General features: G+C 36.8%; 1 long non-coding RNA gene across 2 annotated transcripts in view; it reads left to right on the top strand.

The window, feature by feature from the left end:
• LOC115276593 overlaps positions 1-19,652 on the top strand; it is a 101,501-nt gene extending 81,849 nt beyond the window's left edge. For both annotated transcript variants that reach the window (XR_003902017.1, XR_003902018.1), the window contains exons 4-5: positions 16,403-16,656; positions 19,427-19,652. This is a non-coding gene — a long non-coding RNA (uncharacterized LOC115276593). The remainder of the gene's footprint in view (positions 1-16,402; positions 16,657-19,426) is intronic.
• Positions 19,653-21,857: the final 2,205 nt, after the last annotated feature.

Genomic DNA, 21,857 nt, shown 5'->3' with positions numbered 1-21,857 from the left:
TATATATTTTTTAAAAAGAGTCTGTTTCTTAATTTTCCTCTCTTTTTTTCCTCCTTTGCTCATTTGTTTTGTTTTTTAAATTCCACACAAGGGAAAAGATATGGTATTTGTCTTTATTCAATTGATTTATTTCTCCAAGTATAAGACTCTAGCTCCATCCATGTCATTGCAGGTGGCAAAGTTTCATTTCTTAGCTCTTTATTTATTTTGAGAGAGAGAGAGAGAAACAGAGAGAGAAAGGGAGAGCGAGTGAGCATAAGCAGGGGAGGGACAGAGAGCGGGGAGAGAGAGAATCCCAAGCAGGCTCCATGCTGTTAGCACAGAGCCCAGCGCGGGCCTCAGTCTCACAAACTGTGAATTCATGACCTGAGCAGAAATCAAGAATGAGATACTTAACTGACTGAGCCATCTAGGTGCCCCAGGATTTCATTCTTTTTTATGGCTGAGTCATATTCTATTGTAATATTCTTTTTGATCCATTTATCAGTTGAACACTTGGGCTGTTTCCATAATTTGGCTCTAGTAGATAATGCTGTTGTGGCCATTGGAGTGCATGTATCCCTTTGAATTAGTATTTTTGTATTCTTTGGGTAAATTCCAGTGCAATTGAACTGGACCCTAGGGTAGTTCTATTTTTAGCTTTTCAAAAACTTTATATATTTATTTTGAGTGAGAGAGAGCAAACAGGGGAAGGGCAGAGAGAGAGGGAAAGAAAGAGAATCCCAAGCAGGCTCTCTACCATCAGCATAGAGCCCATTGCAGGGCTCAAACTTATGAACCACAAAATCATGACCTGAGCCAAAGTCAAGGGTCAGCTGCTTGACAGAATGAGCTACCCAGGTCCCCCCATTTTTAACTTTTAAGGAGCCTTTGTGCTGTTTTCCAGAATGGCTGCACCAGTTTGTGTTCCCACCAACAGTGCAGGAGGGTTCCTCTTTCTCCACATCCTTGCCAACACTTCTTGTTTCTTGTGTTTTTTATTTTAGCCATTCTGACAGGTGTAAGGTATGTATCTTTGCAGTTTTTATTTGTGTTTCCCTGATGATGAGTGATGTTGAGCATCTTTTCATGTGTCTGTTGGCCATCTGGATGTCTTCATTGGAAAAATGTCTGTTGATGTGTTCTGCCCATTTTTTAATTGGACTATTCATTTTTTGGGTGTTGAGTTTTATAAGTTCTTTATATATTTTGGATACTAACCAAATATGTCATTTGTAAGTATCTTCTCCCCTTTCATTTCAGGTTTGTTGATTTTTTTTTTGTGCTGTGCAGAAGCTTTTTATTTTGATGTAGTTCCAGTATTTTTGCATTTGGTCCCTTGCCTTAGAAGATATATCTAGAAAGAAGTTACTATGGCTGATGTCAAAGAGGTTACTGCCTGTGTACCTCTCTAGGATTTTTATGGTTGCAGGCCTCATATTTAAGTCTTTAATCCATTTTGAATTTATTTTTGTGTATGTTGTAAGAAAATGGTCCAGTCCCGTTCTTTTGCATGCTGCTATTCGGTTTTCCCAGCACCATTTTTTTTTTTAATTAAAAATTTTTTTAATGTTTTATTTATTTTTGATATATATAGAGAGACAGAGCATGAGAGGGGGAGGGGCAGAGAGAGAGGGAGACACAGAACCGGAAGCAGACTCTAGGCTCTGAGCTAGTTGTCAGAACAGAGCCTGACATGGGCTCCAACCCATGAACGTGAGATCTGACCTGAGCCAAAGTTGGGGGCTTAACCGACTGAGCCACCCAGGTGCCCCTTCCCAGCACCATTTGTTGAAGGAGACTATCTTTATTCAATTGGATATTCTTTCCTACTTTGTCAAAGATTAATTGATCATATGCTTGTGGGTTTATTTCTTGGTTTTCTTTTCTGTTCTATTGATCTGTGTGTCTTGTTTTGTGTCAGTGCCATACTGTTTTGATCACTGCAGCTCTATAATATAACTTGAAATCTGAAATTGTGTTGCCTCCAGCTTTGCTTTTCTTCTTCAGGATTGCTTTGACTATTTGGGATCTTTTGCAATATTCACAAATCAATCAATGTGATATCCCACATTAGTACTACATTTCAAGAGATGGAGAAAAAGCGTTTGACAAAGCCCAACATTCCATGATACAAACCCTCAACAGAGTAGGGTTAGAGGGAATATACCTCAACATAATAAAGTCTGTATATGAAAAACCTGCAGTTAACATCATCCTCAATGGGGAAAATTTGAGAACTTTTCCTTAATGGTCAGAAATAAGATAGGGATGCCCACTCCTACTACTGTTATTTAACATAGTACTGGAAATCCTAGCCATAGCAATCAGGCAAAAGAAGTAAAAGGCACTCAAATTAGTAAGGAAAAATTAAACTTTCACTATTTGCTGATGACATGATATTCTATACATAAAAACTGAAAGACTGGAGCCCTTGGGTGGCTCAGTCAGTTAAGTGTCTGACTCTGAATTTCAGATCAGCTCATGATCTCATGGTTTGTGAGATTGAGCCTTGTGTTGGGCTCTGTGCTGACAGTGCAGAGCCTGCTTGGGATTCTGTATCTCCCCCCCTCTCTCTCTGCCCCTCCCCTGCTCTCTTTCTTTTCTCTCTCAAAATAAATAAATAAACATTAAAAAAAAGAGAAAACCTGAAAGCTTCCACCAAAAAAACTACTAGAAATGGTACAAAAATTCAGTAAATTTGCAAGATACAAAATCAATCTACAGAAATCTGTTGCATTTTTATATACCAGTAGTGAAGCAGCAGAAAGAAATTAAGGATCAGTCCCATTTATGATTGCACCAAAACAAATAAGGTAAGTAGGAATAAATGTAACCAAAGAAGTGAAAGACTTGTATTCTGAAAACTATAAAACACACAGGAGACTTTGAAGATGACACAAAGAAATGGAAATGACATGCTGTACTCGTGGATTGGAAAAACAAGTATTGTTGAAATGTCTGTACTCCTCAAAGCAATCTACTATGTAATCTCTATAAAAAATGCTAACATCACTTGTCACAGAGCTAGAACAAACAGTCTTAAAATTTTTATGTTTTATGTGTATTAATTTATTTGATCCTTAGAAAATTTTATGAGGTACTATTATTGTCCCATTTTACAGATAAGAAAACTGAGGCACAGAAAGCATAGATGACTTGCTTAAGGTTACTAGGCAGGGATTCCGTTGGGGAAAAACTTTGCTCCAAAGCCAGGGCTGTTAACTACAACTAACATTGCTTCTGAAAGAGTTAAAAGACAATCTCTGAAAACTAAATGTGATTACATTTGGTTATTAAGATTATGGTTCATATTTTCCTTTTGAGCATTTATGAAGGGAATAATACTTGTCATAGAATAGCATTGTAAAAATTAAGAATACTGAACCATAAGTAGCTGCTCTCTAATTAATTTGTGTGCTCAACCAACATTAACTTGGCTAGAAAAAGAAATAAAACACAGTTTTGCCATGTGAATCTGTAACCAGTTGGGATTCAGTATTTAGCTTTGGGCCAATGAGCTTACTGTCTCACCTAGAGGCCAGGGGAACAGAACCAGAGCTCATAATTTTCACTATAGGCTCATTGTTAATTGGTCTCAGATTAACGTTGACCTAGGCTGTTTATATTTAGCAGCCGTATTCCTTTCTTGTGTTGAAGGTCTTAGAATCGCGGAGTGTTGATGCTAAAGCAGTGTTTCTCAGCTGAGGGTGATTCTGTTCCCTAGTGAACATTTGACAGTGTTTGAAGGTCTTTTTGATTATGAAAACCAGGGCAGAGGTGCTTCTCTGGCATCTGCATAGTGTTTTGGAGGCCAAGGATAGAGACAAACACCCTTCAGTGCACAGGATGGTCCCCATGTTCAAGATATATTAACTATGCTTCTTAGTAGTCTTGATAAGTGAAAGGACTTTAAAAATTTTTATTTATGTTTTATTTTTATTAATAATTATTTTTCTCAGTGAGCTATAATTGATATTATATTAGTATAATGAGGTATAATAACATTATATTAGTCTCAAGTGTACAACAGAATGATTCAATATATGTGTATATTGTGAAATGATCACCATAAGTCTCCTTAATATCCAACGCTATACAAAGTTACAGAACTTCTATTTTTCTTGTGATGAGAAGTTTTAAGATTTATTTTCTTAGGAACTTTCAAATATTCAATACAGTATTATTAACTATAGTCACCATATTTTACATTGCATTCTCCTGACTTTATTTTATAACTGGAAGTTTGTACCATTTGCCCCCCTTCACTCATTTCACGCCCCCCACCCCCACATCTGGCAACCACCAATCTGTTTCTGCGTCTATGGACTTTTTTTAAATTCCATATACAAGTAAGATCATATGGTATTTGTCTTTTTCTGTCTATTTTACATTATTTTACTTAGCATAATGCCCTCAAGATTCATCCATTGCAAATGGCAAGTTTTCATTCTTTTTTATGTTTGGATAATATTCATTAAATATTTATACCACATTTTCTTTACTTATCTCTTTGTGTACCCTTAGGTTGTTTCCATACCTTGGCTATTGTAAGTAATGTAAGTAATGTTGCAGTGAATATCTTGCTGAGTTAGTACTTTTCTTTTCTTGGATATATACATAAAAATGAAACTGCCGGATGATATCATAGTTCTATTATCTATTTTTTAAGGAATCTATACTGCTTTTCATAGTGACTGCACCAATTTACATTTCAACAACAGTGGTCAAGTGTTCCTTTTTCTCCATGTTCTTGCCAACACTCATTATTTCTTGTCTTTTTTGGTAATTGCCATTCTAACAATAACAAGTGTTAAGATGATCTCTCATTGTAGTTTTGATTTGTATTTTCCTAATGATTAGTAATATTGAGGATCTTTTTATGTACCTGCTACCAATCTGTCTTCTTTGGAAAAAATGTCTATTCAGATCTTATTTTTTAATGTGTATTTATTTTTGAGAGACAGAGCGTGAGCAGGGGAGAGGCAGAGAGAGAGAGAGACAGAATCCAAACCAGGCTCCAGGCTCTGAACTGTCAGCACAGAGCCTGATGTGGGGCTCAAACCCACGGACTGTGAGATCATGACCTGAGCCGAAGTCAGACACTTAACTGACTGAGCCGCCCAGGCATCCTTGTACAGTTTTTTGGTCTTTATTTTTATTTTTTTGAGAGACTGAGACAGCGAGCTGGGGAGGGGCAGAAAGAGACACAAAGAATTTGAAACAGGCTCCAGGCTCTGAGCTGTCTGCACAGGGCCTGATGCAGGGCTCAAATCCACGGACTGTGAGATCATGACCTGAACCGAAGTTGGACACTTAACCGACTGAGCCACCCAGGCGCCCCTACTCTGTACATATTTATTTTTATTTATTTATTTATTTTAGAATATAACACTATTTTTTAACATATGCAATTATTTTCCATCATTTACAATACAGTAGTTACAATGACACTCCAAATGGATAAGCATAGTAAAAAATCAGAACCCCAACTTCTATTTCATGTAATTAGACTTATACAGAAATTAGAAGGTTAAGTAACAACTAGGTAATCACCTAATTTCACAGCTATCTGAAGTGGCAATCATTATATAGCAGCTTATCTATGATACACTCAAGATAAATGATACAATTTATTACTTGCCCATAAGCTAAAACATAGCCTGCTTAATACCTTTCCCTAAATTCCACCTCTATACTACAATATACTTGAGGTCCACGCAAAAAAGTAGCTACCTTTTATGTAGGAAATGGATGATTAAGTCTTTGGTGCTGTAAAAGCAACTTCATTTAAACATAACCACCTAGCGTTGTCAGGATGGCCGAGCGGGCTAAGGCGCCAGACTCTGTACATTTTTAAAGTAGATTGTTTTTTTGCTTTGAGTTGTGTGAGTTCTTTATGTATTTTGGATTTTTAACCCTGTATGAGATGTATGATTTGCAAATATTTTCTTCCATTCATTAGGTTGTCTTTTCATTTGTTGATGATTTCCTTTGCTGTGCAGAAGCTTGTTAGTTTGATATAGTCCCACTTGTTCATTTAGTGGGAACTAAATGTTGCCTTTGCTTTTGGTGTCAGATCCAAAAAGTCATTGCCAAGACCAATGTCAAGGAGCTATGTCTTTTGAGTTTTATGGTTTCAGGTCTTACATTTGAGTCTTTTTCATTTTGAGTTAATTTTTGTGTATAGTATAAGACGGTAGTCCAATTTTATTATTTTGCCCATGGATATCCAGTTTTCTCAGTACCAGTTATTGAAGAGACTGTCCTTTCCCCATTGTTTATCTTGGCTCCTTTATCATAGATTAATTAACCATATGTGCATACCTGAGGATCAAAGATCAGATTCATTGCTGTAGTTAAAGGGGAGCGGGGGAGGGCTTAAAAGCCTAAACTGAAGTAATCGAAATGGAAATGGAAGTAAAAAGGATGGAATTGAGAGAAATCTAAGAAATAAAAGCAATGGGCATTTGTGAGTGATTGAATAGAGACAGTGATGAAGGTGTGATTTTTGATTTTCTGTCATTAATTGATCTAACAATATATCTATGTAAGTATTAGTCTATTTAATGTTCACATGGTTAAATTTTCATTCATTTAAACAAGCATTTATTGAGTAGCTGTCTTTAAAAAAACCCACTGTTTTCAGCATAGTCAGACTATGTATATTATATGTATACTATATATGTTTTAAGCATAGTGTGGTCCCTTGTCATCTGTGGCCTGGAGTCTCTTCTATCCACAGATTGGCAAGTTTCTATGTCTTTACCCTCTGGAGCTCCTTTGGTTTCCTTTCATTTTCAAATCTGGTTTTCTAGCTTTTTCTTGATTTTATATACCCTTAGAGATCCTTTGAAATCATACCTTTTCCTTATATGAGATTTGGTTTCTTTGGCTTGCCTTTCCCATGTGCTTATATTTTCAGTTTTCATATCTTTGTTTTTTCTTCTTTCTTTATGCAACTTTTCAAGTTTGTCTTCAGCATTGGTTCAGTTTTCCTTCCCTTAATTGCCTTCCAAGTTGATTTTAATTCCTCATTTGCACTGTGACTTTGTATTTTTTCCATTGCAATCTCATTCCTGTTGTTTTTGTTTTAGATTGTTCTCTTCATATGGATATTTTTTCCTCTTTCACAGGGACTTTGCCTTCTGTCTTGCAATTATGGTTGCCAAAACATTCATTTCCGTCAAATATCAAATATCAAATATCAAAAATTTTCTGACCACAGATATAATACATTCTTTCTTTGAATATAGAAAAATTATTATTTAATTCCTTAAATAATTTACATTATTAAGGAGAAATCCCAGGGCCCAGAAATGCTGCTTTGAAGATTTTATCACCTTGAAACTTGTACATTCTTTCCCATTTTCCATATCAAAATGTTGTGGCTTCTGATACAAAAAAAGAAAAACCCATAGACACCACTCTATATATAACTGGCAGTTTGGGTGTTTAATCCTCCCTCCCAAGCCCCCATATGGAGTCTACTTCCCTGGGATTCACAAAGACCATTTCTTAACAAGCAAGGCACAATGCAGCACATTTTAACTCAAGCCTGAGCATGTTGAGACCTCATATACCTCATAGTATTTTAATGGGATAGATAGACTTTTAAATATGGTTACTAGCTAAAACTCTGCTCTCTCCTGAATCAATTTACTAATGTGTTCAGGTTCTGTTTTGTTTTGTTTTTTTTGCCCTCCAGGTTGTACTCCATTCTCTGAAAAATGTATGACTCATACCCAATTCCCACTTTTCTTAGCATTTCTGTCATTTTCTACAGACTAGGAAAGACTTTCTCCACTCCATAAAGAATATCTCGCCTCCCACCTTTTTTTTTTTTTCATTCTTCTGACTATGATTCCAAGGCTAGAACAGGCAGATACTGTATAGACTTGCTCTTTTGCATTTGTTATGTAGTAGTATTTTATTACTCCTTTCTTATGTGCTTTGCATGTTCAACTGACTATGACATTTCTACTTGGATAGCTCACAGGATCCACAGACTCAAGCTGTACAAAGCTATGCTTGCCTTCCCCCACCCTGAGCCCAACCTGAAGTTTGCTCTCTTTGCAATGGTCCTGAATTGTTTACCCCTCTTTATCACCTAGAAAACTAGCAGTCATCCTTGATACCTTGTTCTCTCAAACTTCCTTTTTTTTTTTTAAATTAATTTATTTATTTTTGAGAGAGAAAGAGAAAGCGAGTGACAGAGAGTGAATTGGAGAGAGAGGCGGGGGGGAAGAGAGAGTCTGAGCACGGGAGGGGCAGAGAGAGAGGGAGGGAGAGAATCTAATGCCAGCTCCATTCTGTCATGAACCATGAAATTATGACGAGCTGAAATCAAGAGTCGGACATTTAGCTGACTGAGCCACTCAGGCACCCCTCTCTCTCAGACTTCTTACCAGTTCTGTTAAGTAGACCTCTTAAATAAATCTCAAATTCGTCACATTTATCACATTTACTGTTAACAACCCTAGCCCTGCTAATGGTATCTCTACCCTAGAGTACAGCTTCCTAAGAGTTATCTCCATAAGGAGTTTCTCTTTTTGGTACACATAATAAAAACATTTTAAACAATAAAAGACTTTTTATTGGTTTATAGGATTGAAAAGGCCAGAGTCAGGGTCAGTTTCAGGCAAAACTTGATTGAGAATGCCACCAAAGTTGCCAAAATTTTGGTTTCTTTCAACTTCTCCTCTGTACTTTATATGGTGTTATCTTCCTGCGAAAACTGTATTGTTCTGTCAAATATGGGGACTCCTTAGAGGTTCTAGCTCCTCGTGCTTCCTTGTTCATGATCTTCAGGAAGAGAAAACATTTTCCCCAGAAGCTCTCTTAGCATAGTGACAAAGCTTCTTTCCCAGTAGTCTTTTTGTTTGTTTTCATTTACCCAATTTGGGTCATGTGTACTACTCTGAACTAGTCACTGTAGTCAGAGGGATGGATTTGCTGACTGGAGACTCACTGGGAGATAAATCCCACTCACAATATATGACTCAGAATGTCATGGGGAAGGAAACCTTGAAGGCATTCTGGAGACTTGTTAACTGGAAGGAAAGTGCAAGGCAGCACATGTTGAGTTGTTACCCAATATACCATATTCACTTTGTGTCACTACAATCTTTTCTTCATGGTGTAGCAATACAGCTTTTTAAAAAGAGAAATTATGTTGTGCTACTCCTTTATTTAACATCACTCTTTGACTTCATTTTGCTCCTTGGATAAAGATAAAAGTAATTCTTAATACTCCTTACAAGTTCCTTCAGGCCCTGCCTACCTTCCAACTGCATCTGTTGCTACAATCTGCTTTTGGTCCCTATCCACTCACCCTGGCTGGCTCTTGTTCATTCTCTGGGGTTTGAATCAGGGATTTTTCTTATCTCAGAGCCGTCAGATATGCTCTGCCATCTACCTGGAATAGTCTTAGCTACTTTCTTCACCTGGACACCTCCTATTCACCTATGCTTCTCTGTTATAGTCTTTCACCTATTTAAAATAGGTTCTAATGAGATTGTTCACCTAATCCTTGTTTTTTTCCAATTAGACTGTAAGTACCATGAAGCTAAACACAGGGCTTTTACTTTTTAAAAACCAGTGTGTCCCTTGTATCCAGCATGGTTCTTGGGTCTTGCTTAGTAAAGATTCTCACCCCTTTCATTCCTATGTCAAATAAAACCTCTCATCTACTGTCAGTAGCAGTTCTGCCACCTGACTCTATTTGTTCATTTGTTAGATGGCACTACATTTCCTACCTTGTTCTTTCCTATGAGCAAGACCTTTTACTTTAAAGAACCCAAGTGTCCTCATATCTAACAAGAGAAGAAGAAATTTATCTCTTAGCATGTTATGAAATTAAATTAGTTCAAGTATGTGTAAGTACTGAGAACATGTGATATACTCTGAGAAATATTTGTTAACTTAAAATTGGAATCTGTATTTGGAGAACTTTCTACTATGTATCTGTTCTTACATTAGCCATGGACAATGGCTAAATGACCCTTGGAAAGTTACTTCACCATTTATCTTCATAAATATTTGTTGAACACTCAGGATGTGTGGCATTTTCCCAGGCTGTTGAGGGACAAGTGAGAAAGGGAATATAGAAGACAGAAGAGACAAGAAGACCAGAAGACACAGCTGCTGGTCTTGTTTGCACTTCATTCCAACTTGACATTAATATACACATTTTGCATTGAAATTGTTTTCTATTATTAAATACTGAATCTCATTGTATACCAACCTACAAGGTCTTTGTGAAAGATTTTAGGCCTCTGCTCTTGTTTTCATTTTCCAGGTTGTACTTCTGCTTGGCTGGATTTATTCTTCAGATGTGTTTATTAAAGGCCCTATATCATTAGAAATAATAATTTTGATGTGAATTATAATTTCAAGAATGACTTTCTTAACATTCCCAAATATTCACTAAGGTGAATCATAGGAAAAGAGCAACTAATATAGTTGGGCATTTTAGCATTCATTATGTCATTTCATCACTTTAAATCTTCTCTTTTTATTATAAAAACAATGCATAGTCAATATAGGACATTTGGAAAATATAGATAAGGGAAAAACAAGCATTTAATCACCTAAAAAGATAACCACTGTTGACATTTTAATATTCTCATTTTTATATACACACCCACATGTGTGTATGCACACACACGTGCACACATATCATTTCACATAATTAAAGTCAAAATATTCATCCAGTTTTTAAAATGTATTCCACTCAGCAATAAATTGTGATTTTAATTAATTATTGTCAGTTCCTGTAGTTTTACCATTGATGATTTTCTTGCATTTGTAGACCTATGGACCTATTACATAAAATATTTTTACCTCATTTATGCAAATATTTATGCTACTGGTCCTATTTTCCTACCTAGTTGCATTGACTTTCCAGAGCAATGATAATTGTGATAAAATATGCTTATCATGTTCTTGACTTTAATGGAGTTGTATGTAGTTATGTGTATGAGTGTGTATGTGCAAGAGTGTGTGGTGTATGTGTGTCAGCATGAAAAGGGCCCTGAGAGTCTGTGATTGGTTGGAGGGGTGGGATAAGTAACCATGGAAAGATTAGGGGAGTAAATAAATTCAGAGCAGATAAATTGTTTCAACTTTGAGGAGGTAAGAAAAGATTAAAGGTGAGGGAAAACTAAACTCTGACTCGCCAATACTTTTTCTAAGACAGTAGCAGCTGGTAGAAATTCATTTACATGGCACTTATTGTAGAGACAAGGTTGAGCCTGGATCTAGAAAGGGAAGAAACCTTTTGCTGTATTGGAGCAACAACTCTTGGGAGCAGCCCCAGGATCTGTGTAGTAGCTAAATCAAGCAAAGCCTGGTAGCACAGCAGGGCTTTTACACCCAGTAGGAAGTCTAGGAGGGAGGCCAGTGAGGGCCAAACATGTGACTGGCAGAGGGCAGGCCAAGAATAAAGTTCTCAAGAAGAGAAAGCTGGCCTCCATCACAGCTGTGTAATCAAACACAAGGAAGAAATGACGCATGAAGTTTCCTTGCTATGGGTGTAATTGGTTCACTGAACTGTGATGTAAAGGTCTGTAAAGCAGTGTTTGTGTTTAAAATTGAAAAAATTCCAACAGCAACCAGATGTGCAATGAGGGAAAACTCAGGCCTTCTAGTAGACCTCTTCTAATTCCAGTGTGTAGCTGATACAGGAAAACTAATATGGAATTCTTAAAAAAATAGGATGGCACAGCAAAATCATGAAAAATTCAAGAGTACAAACTTTTCTTTTTTTATAGCTTCTAAAAAAGTTCTATTTATTTAGAGAGAGACTGCATAAGCAAGGGAGGGAAAGAGAGAGAATCCCAAGCAGGCTCCACACTGGCCAGCTACAGAGCCCAATGTAGGGTTTGAACCTATGAACCATGAGTTCATGACCTGAGCCAAAACTAAGAGTCCAACGCTCAACCAGCTGAGCCACCCAGTTGTCCCAAGAGTATAGACTTTAAAGGTATGCTTTAGGATAAAATTTACTATAGAATTTACAAAGCTAAATTTATAAATTTACAAACCTAGCTAAATTTGTAGCATTTCATCAAGTTTTTGATGAAAAGTCAAAATAATATAATGAGAAAGTCCATTGAGATGAACAAAAGAGTTTTTTGAAAGGCATGCAGAAATAAAGATTGGATTAGAGTTTAAATTAGAAACATAGCTTCAGATTTAAAATCCGAATTAGGAGTGGATAAAGCAAAAGAGATTTTAGAAAATTAAGATAAGCAAAACACAATTTTTTAAATTTGTTTTTTTAAAAATATATCCAAGGTCACATACAGTGTAACAATAATCTCAGGAGTAGATTCCTGAATGCCCCTTACCCATTTAGCCCATCTCCCCTCCCACAACCCCTCCAATAACCCTCTGTTTGTTCTCCCTATTTAAGAGTCTCCTACCTTTTTGTCCCTCTCCCTGTTTTTATATTATTTTTGCTTCCCTTCCCTTATGTTCATCTGTTTTATATCTTCGCATCCTCCTATGAGTGAAGTCATATGATATTTGTCTTTCTCTGAGTAATTTCTCTTAGTATAATACTGTGTAGTTCCATCCATGCAGTTGCAAATGGCAAAATTACATTCTTTTTGATTGCTGAGTAATACTCCATTGTATATATATATATATATACAACACATCTTCTTTATCCATTCATCCATCAATGGACATCTGGGCTCTTTCCATCCTTTGGCTATTGTTGATAGTGCTGCTATAAACATTGGGTTCATGTGCTCCTTCAAAACAACACACCTGTATTCCTTGGATAAATACCTCGTAGGGCAATTGCTGGGTTGTAGGGTAATTCTACTTTTAATTTTTTGAGGAACCTCCATACTATTTTCCAGAGTGGCTGCACCAATTTACATTCCCACCAGCATTGCAAAAGAGATCCTCTTTCTCTGCATCCTTGCCAACATCTGTTGTTGCCTAAGTTGTTAACTGCAAAACACAATTTTGAAGTGCTTTCTTGGAATATAGAAAAAAGCAGGATATGAAAATGTCAAGATGATAGAAAAATGATAGAAAAGGAAAAGAGAGAAGCTATCAAAAAATATGAATAAATGTCACTTAAAGAGATAAGGAAAAATGGAAAATCAGTCACTTAAAAATTTTTTTTTACTCACTGAAAACCACCTTAATTTATAGGTGAAAAGGACTCACTGCACCTAAGGTGAAAATCCTGGTGAGATGAATAAGTTTCATGGATAAAGGAAGAATCAGTAGAGAGGGCCATGCCACTTAGAGCTTCTTTTTCTCACTATAAATCAATAATATTTGGAAGTGGCTCTGATGGCGCTTAAAGAATAATATGGTTATGCAAATAGGAAGTCAGCAGGTGCCAGGCTTTTGCATGGCATGACTTCTCACTAATAAGATGGGGTCACCACCCAAATGATGGGGAGTAATGTCAGGAAGGAGTCCTTCAGTCATACTGATTTCAAGGAGCAGAGAATCAAATACAGAAAAATGGCTATGGCTTGTCAACAAAGGAGTGGTTATCAAACACAACTGCTGGGATTTCCCACAGTCCCAGACCCTTTCCTCACATTGCTAGATTATGAAACTTTCCTTCATTTCATGATTTAAGAGGAATTTTGTATAGCAATGGAAACCATCAATAAAACAAAAAGTCAGCCTACTGAATGGAAGAAGGTATTCGTAACTGATATATCTGAAAGTTAATGTTCAAAAAATATAAAGGACTTACACCACTCAACACCAAAAACCCCAAAATAATCTGATTAAAAAGTGAGCAGACTGCCTGGATAGACATTTTTCAAAGAAGACATAAAGATGGCCAACAGGCACATGAAAAGATGTTTAACATTGCTAATTATCAGAGAAATGGAAATCAAAACCATAATGAGACATCACCTTATGCCTGTCAGAATGGCTAAAGTAAAAAAAGAAGAAATAAGTGTTGTTCAGGACATGGAGAAAAAGGGACTCTTGTGCACTGTTAATGGGAATGTGAATTGGTATAGCCACTATGGAAAACAGTATGGAGTTTCCTCAAAAAATAAAAAATGGAATTACCATATGAGCCAATAATTCCTCTACTGGTTATTTACCCGAAGAAAAGAGAAACACTAATTCGAAAAGGCATATGCACTCCTATGTTTAATGCAGTATTAGCAGCATAGCTGAGATGTGGGAGCAGCCTAAAGGTCCACTGACAGATGAATGGATAAAGAAGATGTGGTGCATGCAGGCGCATGCACGCACGTACGTGTGTGCACACACACAGACATGTATATATACAGGAATGCTATACAGTCATAAAAAAGGATGAGATTTTGCTATTTGCAACAATGTGGATTGACCTAGAGGGTACTCTGCTAAATGAAATAAGTCAGACAGAGAAAGGCAAATGCCATATGATTTTACTTATATGTGGAGTATAAAAAATAAAACAAATGAATAAAGAAACAAAAAGGAGAATCAGACCTATAAAATCAGAGAACAAACTGATGGTTCTCAGAGGGAAGTAGAGGGAGCAGTAGGGGATGGGCGAAATCGGTGAAGTGGGAGATACAGAGTTCCAGTCATTGAATAAGTCACAGGAAGGCAAGGCACAGCATAGGGAATATAGTCAATGATATTGTGATAGTGACGTATGGTGGCAGCTGGTAGCTACACTTGTGGGGAGCACAGCATAACACAGAGTTGTTGTACATCTGAAACTAATGTAACATGCTAATAATAACATTGTGTGTCAACTATATACAAATAAAAAATTACTAAAAATAATTTAAAAAGCCAAAGGATCTCAATCCAAGTGATTTTTGCCTACATAATCTTGGCAGAGGGTGATTTCTTTGAATTATTTTGTTTTTATTCAAAATGAAAAAGCATAAACTAATCTGCTTAGAATTGAAAAGCAAATGGGGCATCTTGGTGGCTCAGTTGGTTAAGCATCCCACTCCTTGATTTTGGCCCAGGTCATGATCCCAGGGTTGTGGGATGGAGCCCTGCGTTGGGCTCCGCACTGAGCATGGAGCCTGCTTGGGAATCTCTCTTTTTCTCTCTCTCTCTGTCTTCCCCCGCCCCCCCCACTCTCTCTCTCTCTAAATGATAAAAAAAGAATTGAGAAGCAAATTATTGATGGATTGTTAGGTGACTGAACCATGTAAAAATGTAGTTATCTTTCTACAGTTAAATGACAGGCACTTGTATTTAAACTTGGTTTTAAACTTTTTTTTTTAGTGTTTTTTAATTTATTTTTGAGATACAGAGAGAGACAGTGTAAGCAGGGGAGGGTCAGAGAGAGAAGGAGATACAGAATCTGAAGCAGGCTCCAGGCTCTGGCTAGCAGTCAGCACAGAGCCCAGTGCGGGGCTCAAACCCACAAACTGCTAGATCATGATCTGAGCTGAAGCCGGATGCTTAACCGACTGAGCCACCCAGGCGCCCTGGTTTTAAACTTCTAAAGTGATTGTGAGGTGATGGTAAATAGCTTTTTAACAATCTGTTGCTTATTAAATATTTAGCAAGGCACTGGTAAACAGGGCATGGTATCATATGAGTGACTTACATACTTTTCTCCATAAAGTTGAAGAGTTCAGGGTGATCCTATAGGACAGGGATCCCCCAGAGTCAAGATGGTAAATATATGTAATATAAAGGACTTGCCAATGAAGGACGATTGAAGGCATGCATGAAATGCATGGCAGTGCCATAGTTTTGTGTATTACTAATATTATTTACAGGTGAATTAATTTTTAATTTCATTATAAAAATCTCATTATTAAATATCAGCAAGTTCTAAAAGCTATTCAAGCTATTTATTCATTTGCCTAGTCTGTTTTTATACAGTATCTAATCTCTGACTTTTCTTAATGACTGTTGACATTGCTGTAAACTGGATCACTTAATCAGTGGATAGCATAAAATGGAAACTCACTCTTCATGCTGCATTTCATTTTGCAATTACGTAACTCTACAGGCTCTTTTAGGGCAAATAAGAAACCCAAAGGGAGGAGGATTATCAAGCATATGCTATGAATATGAAAGAAGTCCTTCAATTTCTTTCAGTGTATAGTGCCCTTTGGATTACTCTAGATAGGCTGAACTGAGCTTTCTGCTTATACCATCCCAGTAACAATCTATTTTACTATGTCATCTTTGGTTTTAGTGTTATTTTGGATCCTCTCGTTACAGAATAGTGGTTATAGAATAGACCATTATCATGAATTACATAAATTATTTGCATATGCAGTTATATAGACATACATTTGTAAATATCACAATCACTGCTTCATCTATCATATCTGAGTACATCTGACTCGTATATTGTAGCTTTGAGAAAAAACATTAAGTCAAAGAACCGTGATTTCATCCCGAATCGACCACTTGCCAGCGGTGACTGGGTACATCAACCTGCTCTTCATTTTAGATCCTGAGAGGGGATTTGATCATTACACAAATGTATCCTGAACAAAGTCAAAGAGAACCATAAAAAGCTGTTTGTTGACAAACATGATGTCTTATCAGCCTGCTCCTCATCTGATGATGAAAACAACAGCACCAACCACCTCAGCAGCATCTGTCACACAACATGAAAGCAGTAGAAAAATTGTGGCAGAGCCAGAGAAAGGAGGAAAAGAAATAGCCTGATTCAGAGGCAGAGACTAAAGATTATGTGCATATGTAAGTTATGGTGCTAAAAATTATATGTATATATATGTATGTATATACACACTATATAAAAATATATATTTCAGAAAACTGTTAGTAAGTTATAGCTCTTTGAAAAAGAAAATAATAGTGTAAGGATAGACAGAGAAGTAGAAATACAAGCAATAACAGAGATCTAAAAGCAGAAATGTTTCCTGAAGGGAATCTATAAAAATGAAAAAAGAATTAAAAATTTTTTAAAAATCACATCTGAACATATACTGGTACAATGTACTCAGATGAAGAGAAACATCTCAATGCATACAATGTTTTCCTGCGAAGGAGTGAAAATCCAGTTGGCTTAGAATTCTTAGGAAATGATAAGTGCTTGAGAACAATGGGGCATTGATTTCAAATTTCTATGCGGTAACTTTTAAGACATACCTATTTAATTTAATACCAGTTTAAGTTAGATTTCCTACGTAAAAGCAAGAGAAACACAGTCTCATATATGTGAAGTATGGAGAAACCCTTAACACTATTGGGTGCTTTACTTCAGCAACTCAAGAATGAGCAAAACATAGTTTAAAAGATATTTGAAACCAGTAAAATGTAGGATTAAGCCATATATTTATATAGAATGAGTTTTTAAATGTAAACTTCAAAACTTTTTCTTGAAATAGGAAATATGTGGTCTTATAATTTTATTAACAATAATTTGGACGAAAGGTGTCATGTAAGGTAGGAGTATGTGTGATTAAAAGTGTCCTGTAAGTTTTTACACACACACACACACACACACACACACACACACACACACACTCTCACACATACACCACTGTTCTTATGTATTTATTCAGTTGCTGAATGCAGAGATGGTAGGTGGCCAGCATATGTGCACCAGGTGCCTCATGCGTTTATACCATTTGTTTATAGCTGGTATCTGTTCTGATTGGCCAAACTGTGCATCCTGATTGGTTGTACCATACTAGTTGTTAATATCTTCTAGGTTGAAGGAATGAATGAGCAAATGAATTATTAGAGTTGATTTCTTCTCTTATCCTTACCCTGTCTGTATTCTTCTGGGTGTTTTTGTCCTCAAATTTAAGAATCTCTGAGCAAATGTAGGTCTTATTTACACTAAATAAAATTCTGCCTCTTCATTTATGTAAACCACAATATTCTATTTCTGTGCAGCTAACTATCAAGTCTGAGGATGACCATAATGTTGCTTTTGTCTTTTTAAAAAGAATATTGAGATTTCTTTGTTCTCCTCCCACACTCTACATGTTGGTGAATAATCATCTGGAACTATGACTCTTGTTTGTGAATCTGTTGCTAATGTTGTCTCCTGGACACCATTGGGTGCCTTGGGCATTACTGTAAGTTCTTCCATGTCATGCCTGCTAGGTCTCCTTAGTTGGTGGGTACATATGTCACTTTTTAATTTTTGTCTCTCTTTTATAGATATGTTGAATATTAAGATTAGAAGGGCTTGTGGACATTGTGTTATCATTTAAAAAGTGACTTGGATGACAGTGACTCAGTGATTAGGTTTAATTATACTTAATTGAGGCAAAGCTTTAGCCAGGGTCTAGATCTCCATTTTCAGGACCTTTTACTCAGATTAGTAGTTCATTTTTGTTCCAACATATGCTTCCCTGCACTATTAACATGTGCTGCATTTCTAGCCCAGAGCTTATCATTTTAGTGTTTTAGATTGCAGTCCAGAAATCTAAATTTCTTTCTTTAACACCATCTGCATAGCCAGCCTTTAACCCCCCGTACCCTCCTTTCTCTTTGAAACTCCCAACTGTTCACTGGAAGAAGCAATGACAACACCACCTGTGCCCCCTCAGAGTCCTAATCCAGACTCTCCAGCCCCAAAAGATGTTTCCTGGAGAATGCTTTTTGTCCTATTAATTAATTAATATTTATTGAGCACCTACTGTGTGCCAGAAACTGTACTATTTGGTTCCTTCCCAATTGCATAATAACTGAACTAATAATGAACTTACGAGGTTTTTCTATTGCATTTTCAAACAAGTAAGTTGCCCTTTTCCCCCACTAAAGATATTTCTGTACTGCTTTCCCACTAAAATTCTGGAGATACACTTAAGATAACTTGGAATAAAATTTCCATTTCATTTTTTTAAGCTTCTAGTTTTACTGTTTTAGGTAAGTTGTATATGTGTTCATCCAGACATGTTAAGAAATTCAGGTAAGCAAAAAAGAGAAAAATGTTTATATTTGCATGTATTAAAAAGACCTGGAAGAATGTACTCTGAATGGAATCTCTCTGTGACATGGGACTTGAGATAGGGAAGAGAGGAGGCTGGAAAAGATATTTGGTTTGTTCACTTCTAAATGGCTTGCATTTTTTTATAATCATATTTTTATAATTAAAGATCTAAATGTATGATATGAAATAAAAAAGATCAAGATCATCGAGAGTTGGCAAGCACTCTTTTCACTTTAGTGACATATGGGAAGAAAACTTAAGGACTAAACTTTACTTATGTTTAATTGTTAGGATTTTATTAGGTTCAGAATGTGGCTTGCGATGTATTCTTGATGTTTTGACTTGAGGGCATACATTAGTGAGAGACAATTCTAAAGGATGCTGGTATGAATTGGGTCCCTCCCACATATATGTTAGAGTTCTAACTGCTTGTACCTCAGAAGGTAACCTTATTTGGAGATAGGGTCTTTACAGGGGTATTCAAGCTAAAATGTGGTAATTAAGGTGGGTCTTAATCCAATATGACTGGTGTTCTTAAAATGAGGTGAAATTTGCCCACAGAGACACACACCAGGAAAAGCACCCCGTGAAGATAAGGCAGAGATTGGGGCAATAACTCACAAGCCAAGTGACAACAAAGGTTGCCAGCAAACCTGCAGAAGTTAGGAGAGAGGCCAAGAGCAGATCTTTTCCTAGTGCCTTCACGCTCCCATCAGAGGGAACATGGCCCTGCCGACACCTTGATCTCAGACTTCTGTGAGACAATAAATTTCTGCTGATTAAGTCACTCAGTTTGTGGTGCTTTCTTCTGGCAGCCCTAGCAAACTACCACAGATGCTAAATTGTTAAGACATATTTTGAATGTTCAGTAAATTGTCCTTTAGTAGTGATATGACCTTTAAAGTTTAGCAGATTCAATTACCTGATCAGATGCTCATAATACATAATTCTCGAAAACCATTTTCATACTTGCACATACATATGAATAAATAGAAGTTCCTGCATATTGTGAAATTTTTATGGGCATAATACTAATGAAGTGAAATACAATGTCTCATGTTGATGTTTGTTTTTCCTATGGCTCAAAGGATCTGTTGGGCTCCCAATCAGTTAACTTAAACGTTAGATTTTTCTTGGGTTTCAGGTCTCTGGTTAGGTAATCTTAGTGGGGGGAGTGTCTTCTGTGTTTGAAGGCTGGCAATCAAATTAATCATGATTTGGGGATTTAGAAAACAAGAAAAACAAAAGGAAATGGAATGGGATGCTGTATTACTCAGGATTTAGTTTAGAAAACAGACACCACTCCAGGTATTTCAAGCAAGAGAGAGATTTAATATAGGTAATTAGGTGCTTTTACAATCATTAGAAGAACTGGGAGTATAGAAAGTCAAAGAAGGCCATTGAGGGGCGCCTGGGTGGCTCAGTTGGTTAGGCATCTGACTTCAGCTCAGGTCAGGATCTCACAGTTCGTGGGTTTGAGCCCCCACATTGGGCTCTGTGGTGACAGCAGCTCTGAGCCTGGGGCCTGTCTTTGGATTCTGTATCTCCCTCTCTCTCTGACCCTCCCCTGCTCATGCTGTCTCTCTGTTTCTCAAAAATAAATAAAAAAACGTAAAAAATATGTTAAAAAGAAGGCCATTGCTAGATCTCAGGTTCACCATCAGCTTTCAGGAAATCAGTAAGTTGCAGCAACTTCACAAACTTGCAGCACCAAGTGAGGAAATGCATGAAGATATGTATAGAGGTGCTTGTAAAATCCTGCATCTGCAGGGTCTCATGTCTGCTGTAGCTGGGGAACAATGAATAGGCTTTCCTCTCTCCTACCTTTGAATTATTCCTGATGCCTCTCACTGGTATTCTGTAACCCAGAACTCTGTTGTAGAGATTTGGGGAAATCTGGTTCTCAGGCTGTTGTTCCCTGAGATGCAAGTGAGAGCATAAGGGGTTTGAGGGATAAATTGTAAACAAACAGGATTGGCTGGGTGGTTTAGTCCATTGAGCGTCCAACTCTTGGTTTTGGCTCAGGTCATGATCTCAGGATTCATGGGATTGAGCCCTGTGTTGGCTGCTTATTGACCCTGCAGAGCCTGCTTGACATTCTCTCTCCCTCTCTCTCTTCCTCTCCCCCACTTGCACTCTCTCTCTCTCTTTCTCTCTCTAATAAATATTTAAATTGCAAATAGAAAATTTGCACAGAGCCCTTAAGCAAGATTAGACGTGAAATCTCTTCTTGTATCTTGATTCCAACTTTGAGCTTTCCCAAAGTGCAGTTTCCATAGTTAGCCAAAGAGAATATAGTTTAATATTTATTGTAAATCCAAAATGTAAGATCTAAATTTGCCCTTGAAGTAACAAAATTTTTCAAATAAGAAAAAACTCACTATTTTTAAATCAAAGCAAGGGCCTATGATTAGGTGTTGAAACATCAGTCAAGATGGTGTGCTTCTGCCAAGTTTAGAGAAATACTTTGCTCTATATGTTAGAAGAAGTGAGTGTTTATGACTCAGTAGCATTCTATTTATTGTCCTATGTCAGCAGCTCTCCTAGAATTAAATATTCAAGACTAAACATATGTCATAGCTTCACTTTTCTGATAGCATCTGCAAAGATGTCATTGCCATAGCAGAAAAGGCTAAGGGTCCCAGATTAAAGAAACAAAAGGAGGAAGACAAATAAGAAGAAGGCATACTATGAATTTTACCCACTTGTTGCTTATTTTCTTTCTTTCCCATACATGTAACCCATAGAGTATAAGAGGTATCTTGTTTGTTTTGTCTATTTCTGTCTTGTCAGGCATAGAACAGACTTGTCATATAAAAGTTATGTGATAAATGTTTGTTGAAAAAATGAGGACCATAAGTTAGCATTTTTAAAATTTTTTAAATGTTTTTATTTAAATTCCACTCAACTTACAGTAATATTAGTTTCAGGTGTACAGTATAGGGATTCAATGATTCCATACATCACCTGGTGCTCATCACAGAAGGCGCAC

This window comes from Suricata suricatta, chromosome 13 (assembly GCF_006229205.1).
Source record: "Suricata suricatta isolate VVHF042 chromosome 13, meerkat_22Aug2017_6uvM2_HiC, whole genome shotgun sequence".
NCBI classification, from domain to species: Eukaryota; Metazoa; Chordata; class Mammalia; order Carnivora; family Herpestidae; genus Suricata; species Suricata suricatta.
This window is presented reverse-complemented; position numbering and strand designations above follow the sequence as displayed.